Here is an 11,598-nt window from a genome sequence, read left to right on the forward strand (position 1 = left end):
TTTGTTTTTTTTTAAAAGCAAAACATCTTTAATCTTTAAAAAAAAAATTAAAAAAAATGAAAGTACAAACTGAAAATACAAACTAGGAAAAAATAGGAAAAACATAGTGTTATATTTTATACTTAACAATAATCACTGGTTACCAATGAATTCACTATTAAAGCTGTGTGAAAAAGTCCTGCAAGCTTTCAGTTTTAAGCTGTATTTACATGTTTAATCAACTTTTCACTCACAGAAACCACACAAAATTAGTACTTTGATGAAAATTTCTGTAGTCGGATTGAGATGCATAATTTTTATTAATATAACCAAAGTCTTTTAAAGGTTTTGAGTGAGTTTATGTTCTAAAACAAACACAACTTGAATTTTCGAGAATGTTAGGATCGAGAGTAGCCAATCAGCAGCGAGCTTTGGCTGACCAATCAAAATGCACAGAGGCTAAATCTATGAGCCAATCAATGTTGTCATATTCTCTGACTATAAATAGACATGAAAAGTATTGAGAGATTTAATTTAGCTCTGGCTACGGGCAAGGATGAAGGCCTTTGCTTTCACTAGTACTGAGCAGCGGCAGCAGTGGAGGAAGAAGCATGGTGTTTGATTCCTGGATTGGCCAGCTCAGAGCCCGGATTTGAACCCATTTGAGAACTTGTGGACCAAGATTGGTTACAAAATAAGCAAGAAGCATCTGACGACCAAGCAGGAGTTGATTGAATCGATTATTGCAGCCTGGTACCACATTATCACCACGTGCAAAGGCTTATACAGTCTATGCCGAAGCAATGCCACCTGGTGATAAGCAATAAGGGCTGGCCAATCTCATTTTCTATTCATAGTAAAAATGTTAACAAAACACTAGCATCGGCCTTAGTAATTGCAACACGTATGCCACTGGGTATGCATCAGTTAATCTGTTTTTATAGTCATTGTAAGCATGCATTGTAAGCATGCAAGAAAATTCACAATCCCCATGCAAACAGCACCAAATTGCAAAAAACTTATGCTTTTCACTTAAAAACTACCAGTATTTATTTAAATATAACAATATTTGCATAGCAGCATAAAATATAAAATCAATGGCCTATCCCAAAAATGTTGTAAACCACAAAGTGTGCAGGACAGTTGTATATGAACAATACAAGGTATTGTTGCAATATAGGAAAAACCTATGCTATAGTAAAACATATTGTTGTTTCCTTTGATGAACAGCAAACATTTCTTTTCCAAAAGAAATTGATCACAAATCTTTCTTTCTGGCAAACTTTTGGGGTGGGTGATTTTAATCAGAAATTCTATGAAAGAAAAAAAAACCAACTGATGACCACAAATCTGAATGGGACCTCACAATTCTGATTTGAAAGAAAACATATGCAAAATGCAAATGAGCATTTAAGAAAGTATGAAATTTAGTTTATTTTGGGATAAGCAAGGGAGAGAAAAAATGAAATTGGCGTTTTGTTTCTCCATTTTTTAAAACAACTCAGAGTTTCTGGTTGAAAGCAGATTGTATGAAAGTCCACATTTTGTTATTCTGGAGAATCTGTGAAAGTAGCAAATGCAGAATCCACATATTCCCATCTCATACTATAATTTCCTTATTTAACATAGGATTGCTCCATTAAAGAGAGGGGAAGGGGGGATAAATATAAGTCATGGCCACAGTGACTAAAATGTTCTCAAGATATCAAGATCTCTGGAACAAGTAAATAGTTCATTTAAAAATATACACATAAAACAAAACAAAAACTGAAACAGCATAAAATATATTTAGGAACAAACTATCCAAGCGTTCATTTCCACAGCCCTGGATCTTCATTTACCTTGCCCTATTGTAGTATAACCCCTGGGACCTTGTTTTTCCAAAGGACTACTGAGTATAAGACGCACCAAGGTTTTGAAGAGGCAATTTAAAAAAAAAAAGTTTTTGTACTCTACAAACCTTCCCAAAACGGCCCCGTTTCATTCAAAAAAGAAAAGAGGGCATGAATAGCCTTTAGTGGGCTTGCAGAGTGCTCCTGGGGGGTGTCCCCCAAATGAGCAAAAAACGACCCGTTTTTCGCAAAAACAGGCCCGTTTTTCGCAAAAACAGGCCCGTCTTTTGTCAAACAAATTGCATGCATAGCCTTTAGGAGGCTTATAGAATACTCCTGAGGGTTGGGGGAGGAATTGAACAAAAAATGACCCATTTTTCACTCATTTCTGCCTTCCCCAGCCCCCAGGAGCTCTCTGAAAGCCTTCTACCCGCTCTGTACGGCCATTTTGGTGAATGGGTGGGGTTTGGGGAGGCAAAAAATGCTGTATTCAGTGTATAAGATGCACCCAGATTTCCAGCCTCTTTTTTGAGGGAAAAAGGCATGTCTTATACTCTGAAAAATACGGTAACTTTGCTGATAATTCCACATAGGTACAGAAGTAGCAAAACCAGTTTTAAATTTTTCACATGGAAAGCCTAGGTAAAATCATCCTTCCCCCCCTGGGCCTCCCTCAATTCATTATCCTCCAATTAGCTGCATTCATTTCGTTTTGGGATGATCTCAGAATTTTCCAATGTTTGTTTGACTTTGGGATGTTGGATCTGTCCAAGGATTCAGTTCAACTCGCAGGGTTCCCTGGCCTTATTTTAACATCAAGTTTGAAAAACACTTATATAAATTATAATATATTACTTTTACACAAACATTTTAGATCAGGGGTGTCCAAACTTGAGAACTTTAAGACTTGTGGACTTCAACTCCCAGAATTCCCCAGCCAGCCTGGGAGTTGAAGTCCACAAGTCTTAAAGTTCCCAAGTTTGGACACCCCTGTTTTAGATGTATACATTATACGCGTTTGCATATATCAAGAAATATATTTTTGACTTCCATTTTAAATACACGAGCATTACTAATAAAAGCCCAATAAGGAAGCCAACTGTAAACATTCTTAAAAGCTACACTGGTCAGTGTTTAATTCATTGGTCTATTTATTAGTTTTTATCCCACTTTTATAACTCGAGTGGCAAACATACATATTCTTTCCTCCTCCTATTTTTTCCATAGCTATTCTACAAGATGGGTTGGGTGACTGGCCCAAAGTCACCAACCAACCTACGTGCCTAAAGCAGGACTAGTGCCATGGTTCTATCGGAGCCTGGTTTGGAGGAGGAGGAGGAGGAGGAGTTGGAATTGGGAGTGCCAGATGGAGATGGCACATCTCCCTTGGCATGTGGGGAGATGCCAGTGGTTCTGATAGGCAACAGATCCCCTCTGATGAGGAATAACTGCATCCCCACTCGATCCAAGGGCACAGAGAACATAGCGTAGGCAAAGCAGAGAAGGGCTGCAAGGCTTCTAGAGACAAGGTTGCTCTTCCCCTCCTCACAAGGAACACCTGGCATGGTCTGATTTAAGGAGAAGCCATGAGGCGTTACCCCTTACCAGGAACAATTGTTTTGCATTACACTCCCCTTCAGCTCTGATTCGTGCCTTTTGCCTTTTGTTTTGCCAGGCTTCGAGGATTGTCATCTATCTTGCACCTTGCCCTTGCCTTATGGACTACTTTTTGCACTTTACTTTGCTTTACTTTCAGAAATGCTTCTTGCCTTGTACCCTGTCTTTGCTCTTAGGATTGCCATTTGTGTAATGCCTGGGCCTTGTCTTGTGGACTTTTTCATAATATATGGACTGTTCTTAGGGGACTGAGGGTGGCTTCCTTCAGGGTAGCAAGGGGTGGAGCCTTATCGGTTGTTGAAGAGCCATTGAATGAACAATTATTGAGAGCAATAAAGAACTCTCTAGAGGCCTGCCTTACCTTGACCTCCTGGGTCATAACAACTATTGGATAGGAGACCATAAAGAAATTCTTGGAAGTTGGAAAAACATTCCATCATTTTACAACAAATTCAAGGTAGCAATCATATCTAATTCTTTGTCTCAACAACAATCCTGTTAAGTGGATTGAGCTGAAAGACAGCAACTGGCCCAATGTCAACAAGCTGGATTTCATGTATAAGGGAGGCCTACAACTCCCAGTTTTCTGGTTTCTAGACCAGCACTTTACCACTACGCCAAATTGGCTCGACAACTATGCAGAAATAGTACTTTTCTTTTGCTTTCTGTAATTGCAATTGTAAGCATTATTTTCAAAGAATTTTTCCCTCCTAAGAAAGCTGAAGCTTGCTAGGATACAGGAGTACTTCAGCTATGCCTTTTCTCTTTTATTTCCTGTTAAGAATTCCACAGCAATCAATCAAATAACCATTCATACAATGTTGCTTATGTCCATAATCTTATGGCCTCTAATAATGCCTTGCATCAGGAGATGGAAATTGGACACCTGTTTTCCCCACCTGACCTCAGTACAAATACTGTAGTCCCTACTGTTTCCCATTCAGAAAAGAATTAGGGAGCTATCAGACTACAACTGAGATGATAATGACAGGACAACAAAAGAGTTTTCCATGTCTCTTAGCTGCCCAGATCTGGTAGTCCTAAAAATGAGAAATGTCAGGAATGAAATAAGGAAAGATATTTTCGTCAGTTCTTGAGTGCGTCAAAGTTTTCCTTCCAATGGAAAGACCTTTAAAGAAAAGCAACGAAAACTAAAGAAGACTTATCTTTATTGCAATGTTTAACCAGCATGAAAGAAATACTGCACAATGAGCATATTCATTGTTAATTGAATCATGATTTACTGTTAGTTTACTTTCTGAGTTGTGTTAGACACTCCTCCTTAAACTAACCATATAGGCTGGATTGTATATGGGCTGGATTGTAGACAAAATATGGTTGGCCAGAATGTTGTACAAGCACAGCCACTTGCATCTTTCTACCTTGTCTTCTCTTTGGTCCTGCTTGATTTCTTAGCATCCTAATGAAGGAGAATAGAATTGCCCTGTAAGATTGCTTGAGATGGACAGAAGTCTAACATGCAAGTATATGACAACTTAGTTAATTGTAAATCAACTCTTGTGGCTGTAGACCACAAACATTTATGTCATAAGACAATTCTCAGCCCTCAACATTCAACTGACTATAATAAAGTAATGCATCATTCTTCAACTGGAACTCTTAAAAAATATAGATTTCACTTCTCTGCAAGACACTTGCTAAGAAACATTAGAATTTCCAGCTTTTAACATTCAATTCTATAATGATCATAAATTAGCATTATTGATGATTGTAATTATAATTTTAATAGCATTACTATAAACTAGTATCTATAAAGTAGTATCACTAAATATCAAATAGATTTGTGTATGTGTATGTGTGTATGTATACACACACAGGTGTATACATACACACACACACTCACTTGCAAAAAGAGTAAAAGACATACAAACTTATAAACAAATCCTGAATAAATAAGAGCTTTACAGGTACAAGCAACTTAAATTCATAATAGGATAGGAAAAAGCAAAGTACTTATCAATTAAATATGATAATATTCCCATATTGCCTTTTAATATTAAGCTTACAGGTTCTGGCCCTGAATCCAGTGATCTGGTTAAGTAATGACTGAGCCTCTATCAGCTTATAGCAGAATCAACGAAGAGAAATTTGATGTTTTGGGTCTACTTACAAGGAGAGTCATAATAATTTCAGTCTGCATATCCTGCTAAATTGGCAATAAAAATATACTCTAAAGGTGACTCCTAGAGTGACACAAATGTTTAATAAAATGTATATTCTTAAAACTTCCCTGCATCATAGCTGTGGTAGGTGCATTGAGATGTGGAATTAGTATTCCTACACATCTGGGAGGTGCTCTGGTAAAAGAGTAAACTAAGAGAACTATTTCTGTTGAAACTGTTAAATGGTAAAATGTATTTTTCAAGGTAATTGTTTGTCAGCAAACTTGCAACAAGCAACATATAGGTATTTATTTATTTATTTATATTTTATTTGTCAATAAGTACAAGGAAGCAAGTATGAAAAACACATGAAAAAATGACACAAATAAATGGATGAAATAAGGAAAGCATAGCTATAAACACCTAAAGAGTACATACAAATGGACAGTAGGACAGGGATGGTAGGCACGCTGGTGCGCTTATGCACGCCCCCTTAGTGACCTCTTAAGAAATGTGTAAGGTCAATGGTAGACAGCTTAAGGTAAAAGGTATGGGGGTTAGAGAAACTAACAACAGGATCGGGTAGGGTGTTCCACACATTTACTATTCTATTGCTGAAATTGTTTTTCCTGCAATCAAGATTCAAACGGATTACATTAAGTTTGTACCTATTGATAGCCCTTGTGTTATTGCAGTTGAAGTGACTGGTAGGACATTATGGTTGATTATTGTGTGCACTAAGCTCAGTTGGAACATAAACGGCATAGTTCAAGGTTATCCAGACCTAAAATTTCAAGCCTGGTGGTATACAGAATTTTATTACGAGCTGAGGAGTTGAATACTCTTCTTGTAAAATACCTCAGGACCGATTCTAATGTTTGATGTCTGATATGCAGTATGGCTTCCAGGCAGGTGAGCAGTATTCAAGTATAGGTCTGGCAAAGGCTTTGTATGCCCTAGTTAGCAGCATAGCATTACCAGAAAGAAAACTACGTAAAATAACTATTTTGACTATTCTGAATGCCTTTTTAGCAATGTTGTTACAGTGAGCTCTGGGGCTTAGGCCTTTCAAAATGAGTACTCCTAGGTCTTTGACAGAGTGTGGCTCATCTTTTAGATCGTTTCCATCCAGCTTGTATTTGATGTTCTGATTTTTATTGCCAATGTGTAGGACCGAGCATTTGTTAGCAGAGATTTAGGTTGTTTTGTAGAGTAGTAAAATTGCCAGTTTTACATTGTCGGCAAAGAGGAAACAGCTGCTTATAATATGATCTCAAAGGTCATTGATGTAAAGTAGGAAGAGTGTTGATCCTAGAACGCTGCCTTGGGGAACCCCACTGTTAACTGGTGCAAGATTAGATATAGTGTTTCCAATTTTGACTACCTGTTGCCTGTTTGATAGGAATGCAACTATTCACTTGTGCAAAGATCCAGAAATGCCGTAAAAACTTAGTTTTTACAGAGGTTTGTCATGTGCCACTGAATCAAAGGCTTTGCAGAAATCTATGTAGATTGCATCTATTGCTTACCCTGGTCGAGTTGAGAGGTCCAAATGTTTTCGCAGTGTATGAGTTGCAGATTACAGGACAATTTTTTTCCTGAAACCAAATTGCTTATTAGAGAATAGGTTATTTGTCTCTAAGTGGAGGGTGATGGATTGATTTATGATGGATTCCATGACTTTACAGGTGATGCAGCAAAGGGAGATTCTCAAGGCTGGGGTCTCCTTTTTTGAAGATAGGTAGGACTGTTGCTAATGACCATAGGTTAGGCAAGGAGCTTGTTCTAAAGCATACTTCATAGATGATGTTTAGAGGTTCAGCTAAGGCAGTGGAGAGCTTTTTTAGAAAGTAGGCACATATTCCATCGAGGCCAAGAATGAGGTAGCTTTAGGTTGTGTAGTGCCCTTTTGACTGTATCTTCAGTAAATCAATATGGATTAGCTCATTGCAATTGGTTATGGTATGAGTAGGAAATGAGGGGGAGAAGCCATTGCTGTTGACAAAAACTGAACTGAAAAAGTTGTTGAAGAGATTGGCCTTACCGGCATCATCATTACAATCTACACCATTTTGCCCTTTTAGAGGTAGGATGGTTTTTGAGTCTTTAAGTTTGGCGTTTACGAAATTATAGAAGGCTTGATTGGATTTCGTGTGTAACAACTCTTCCTCCTGTTTGCAGTGGTAATTGGTACATTCTGTTTTTATTTGGTGGCATAAGGTTTTGTATTGGTTTTTGAAGTTAGCTTCATAGCCAGTTTTATTTTTCTGCCAAAGGGATTTTTTTAAAATTGCAATTTCCTTATTGATATGGGTAATTTGTTCTTTTTGGCTTTGGGTGTTACAAAAGGTACATCTAGATTAATGACTCTTTGACCTTAGAAAAGTGTTATAATAGTCTTCAGCAGTGTTTGCAGTCATTGAATAGGATTTGCCAATCTGGAGATGAGAGGTCGGCAGCTATGAGATCATAGTTTGCTTTTTTGAAGTTGTATTTAGGAATCCTATTATGAGATTCTTTGTATGGATGTAAATTAAGACAAAAGACAATTAGGCTGTAGTCCTAGACTTACGATTCTGTTGTTAAGAAACAGTTGTTAGATCAGTTTGCCCCATTTTACAAGCTTTCTTGTCACAACTGTTAAGTGAATCACTACAATTGTTAAATTAGTAACCTGGCTGTTGACTAAATCTGACTTCCCCATTGACTTAGCTTGTCAGAAGTCACAAAATGTGATCATATGAGCCCAAGATACTGCAACTGTCACAAATATATGCCAGTTACAAGCGTCTGAATTTTGATCATGTGACGAGGCTGCTGTAATGGTTGTAAATATGAAAAAAGGTCATATGTTGCTTTTTTCAGTGTCAATGTAATTTTGAGCATACAAAAACAAACTAAATAAATGGTTGTAAATAGAGAACTACTTGTAGACATAAACTTTATGCTTTTCTGAAGAATCTCTTTCAGCAATGATCTCATCAATTTAATGGACAGAGAGAAAGATTGCCCTCATAGCAAAACTCTATTCAGAGAGTTTTAATCTTGTTTATAGAAATGAACAATTATTCATTGGAGTTGTAGCACTGTATTTGAATGACAGTAGTTTACTTCTCTGTAAATAGCAAGAAAATAAATATTTACTGCATTTTTGCCTAATTTGAATATATCAAGGGCTTTGTGTAAATTATACCAGTGTAGAAAGTATGCAGATTGGCAGAAGTCTAGAACAAAGATTTTTAAAATGAGCTACCAGATTATTGTAAAAACTGAATTTGGAGAGTTAAACCAGATGGAGAACAAGAATCTTGTTATCTTCATATCTTCATATTTACAGAGTGAATATATTATATGACTGTCATGACTGGAAGTGATGACACAATCAAAATGGGAGTTGAAATATTTTGAGATATGCAGACAACAGCACTTTATTAATTTAAAGAAGAGTTAAAAGACATAAAATATGAAATAAAGATGGAATGTGAAACATCTAATATTATTAAACCAATAAAAACCTACTTACTTAATGAACTTGCAGTTGATGTTGAAAAAGTCAAGATCTTACTTAGTTTCTTTTGAGCTCAAATACAGATAAACCTGGCCACATACAAGAGAAATAAATAGAAAATTAATCCTAGTGAGGAACACAACCATAAACATAGATAAGACTATAAGGAACAAAAATGAAGACAACACTGATTTATTAAAGTAGTGTTCCTTTCAGTAGTAATATAGTTAGGAGAGCTGAAGAATGAGAGAGAGAGAGAGAGGACAACTTCTTCTGAATTCCACCCCCCCCCCTTAATTCCACAGCCCTTGTCAATGATTCAAGAAGATGACAGATTAGAAAAACTGATTACACTTAGCAAAGCTAAGAGAAGGCAGGGAAGACAAGGATCAAATTCCTGGAATGTCTCTAAGAAAGCTGCCGGTTGTCATCGGGACAAATCAAGGAAACGGGTATTTGTCTCTCCTGTCACCAGGCTGAGTAACCGGCAGTGATCCCCCCACTCCCCCAGCAACGTTGTTTTCCCGCCACCTACCTTTTAACCTTCTTTCCCACACCTTCCTACAAGTTTCCTCCCCAAATCTTTCCCCGCTTGCGTTCCTTCAACGCTACTTCGCCTTCTTTCCCCAGACTCTCCCTACCGACTCCTCCCCCCACCAGGGGGCGGGGCTTAGCGGGAGGGGGGAGGGATCTCACCAGCTTCGCAGCGCGACCCCGACGAAACTCAAAGGGAAAACCCGGAAGTGAACTGAATCAGCGGCCGCGTTTAGCGCAGGCGCATCTCTTACGTCATCGTGCCACTTAGAGCTTCAAAAATGGAAAACGCTTAGAGTGAACTAGGCTTCCGTTTCAGTAGCTGCTTCATCCTATTCTGAGATTGAGGAGGGAAGCTTCAAGTGCAAAAAGTGAACCAACGATATTGAGTAGGAGTAGTAACACCCTTCTGCCTTCTCCTTTTTTTACAGCGGTCGAACACACACAAAAAATACTATTTCATACAGCGTATAGGGTAAATTCCGAAATACTCTGAACAGTGAAGTTCAACCCCCCCCCCCACAAAAACGATCCGTTATCAAATGCGTTATCAGTGTCGAAGCGCCGTGTCTGCTTCCAATATCTATTGCTAAGGAATAGGGAGGGGGGCAGGGGGAAATACCATTGTGATCCCGCCTCGTTGCTGCTTTTCGCAGACGTACGCGTGTCCCGTACTAAGATGGCAAATTATAGCGGGAAATTTCTCGCTACCATAAAATTTAGAATATGTCCCTTTGATGATATTCAGGCAGCGCAATTATACTTGGCTCCCCCATCAAAGTTACGATTCTGTCCTGGATTTCTCTTGTCATATGTGCCACGCGTTTCTTTTCATTGGGGACGGACGGACGACAAGTGCTGAATTTTTGTTCCTCACACAGGCAATGCTGAGGATTGCCAGACTGCACTAGGCTAGATGATTGAAAATATGAGAAAGTCACCCCCAATTCTGGTTATCTTTTAGTTAACTGGCTTTTCAAAATCAAATTTGGACTCAGGTGTAGTTTCAAAACAGAAATTATGTAGTTGGATTACCGTGAATGAGAAAAAGATGGGAAATGACCGTATTGATTCTGAGATCAATTTACCATGGATTTCTTTTTTGCTGACTCTGCCTACCTAGTACTGATGATGTTATCTAGTTTAGTAATGAAACATCTGCAAGAAAAGGATCAAACTCAGAGAGCACCAAGGACCCCGCAGTTTAACCCTGAGCTACAAATATTCTCTTCTATCGATAAATTTTTTAATATAATAGTTTTTATATTAAGTTTTTGGTTAAAGGGGCTCAGAGCCTGCCTTATATGAGGTGGCTCCCAGTGGATTTCATTCTAAATTTTTATCTGCTGTAGATCTGCATCTTCTTTCGGTATAAGAGTAATGTGTGTTAGATAGAGTGAACGGATGAGATAGGACTCAAGCTTCAGTGACAACAACAGCTCTTTATTCAGCAAACTATGTACAGATCCAGCGCTGGCCTGACTGACAGTCTCAATATCTAACACCCCTCCCCTCTTAGTTGAGCTTACCCAATTAGTCCCGTAAGTAGACGGGGCGCTTGTGAATCCTTTCAGACCTGCGCAACTCAGTTGGAGCGCAGGCTCGACCAATGGAAGCACCTGGAAGTTTCCCTGGGGCATGGCTGGAATTTTCAGAGTCAGTTTGCCTGGAGATGGCCAATGGACTCCTGCTTCCCAAGCTAAGTTCCCCAGCTCTTTCAGGCTTGAGTAGTCTGTGGAAGGAGTTTGTGTTTGCGCCTTTTGGGTAAAACCTTGGCTAACTCGTGTCGGAGTTATTTCTAGTTGCCTAAGAGTGGAGTGGCCTCGGAGTTGGTCATTGTGCTTTCTCCAACTTCTACCGTCCTCGAGCTCTAGTTGGTTAGAGCGAGGGCCAGTAATTTCAACGATTGTGGCAGGAATCCAGAGAGTACCCCCAGCATAGTTGTGGGCATATGCTTGATCTCCTATGCTAAATGACCTGAGTTGACTGATCGAACTAATTGGTG

The 11,598-nt window shown here is 38.6% G+C and overlaps 1 protein-coding gene across 3 annotated transcripts in view; it reads right to left on the minus strand.

Moving 5' to 3' along the window:
• LOC309400965 (pleckstrin homology domain-containing family M member 1-like) overlaps nt 1-9,814 on the minus strand; it is a 35,413-nt gene extending 25,599 nt beyond the window's left edge. The window contains exons 1-3 of one of the 3 annotated variants that reach the window (XM_081969783.1): nt 9,595-9,724; nt 9,075-9,148; nt 4,721-4,848 (exon numbers count right to left, since the gene is read on the minus strand). The gene's annotated coding sequence lies outside the window, so the exon portion shown is untranslated. Of the gene's footprint in view, nt 1-4,720; nt 4,849-9,074; nt 9,149-9,594; nt 9,725-9,755 lie in introns of those variants that run through there. The other 2 variants (XM_081969784.1, XM_081969782.1) reach the window with 2 other exon arrangements.
• Between the last annotated feature and the right edge of the window lie 1,784 nt (nt 9,815-11,598).

The sequence above is a fragment of the Natrix helvetica genome, assembly GCF_964273705.1.
Source record: "Natrix helvetica genome assembly, chromosome: Z".
NCBI classification, from domain to species: domain Eukaryota; kingdom Metazoa; phylum Chordata; class Lepidosauria; order Squamata; family Natricidae; genus Natrix; species Natrix helvetica.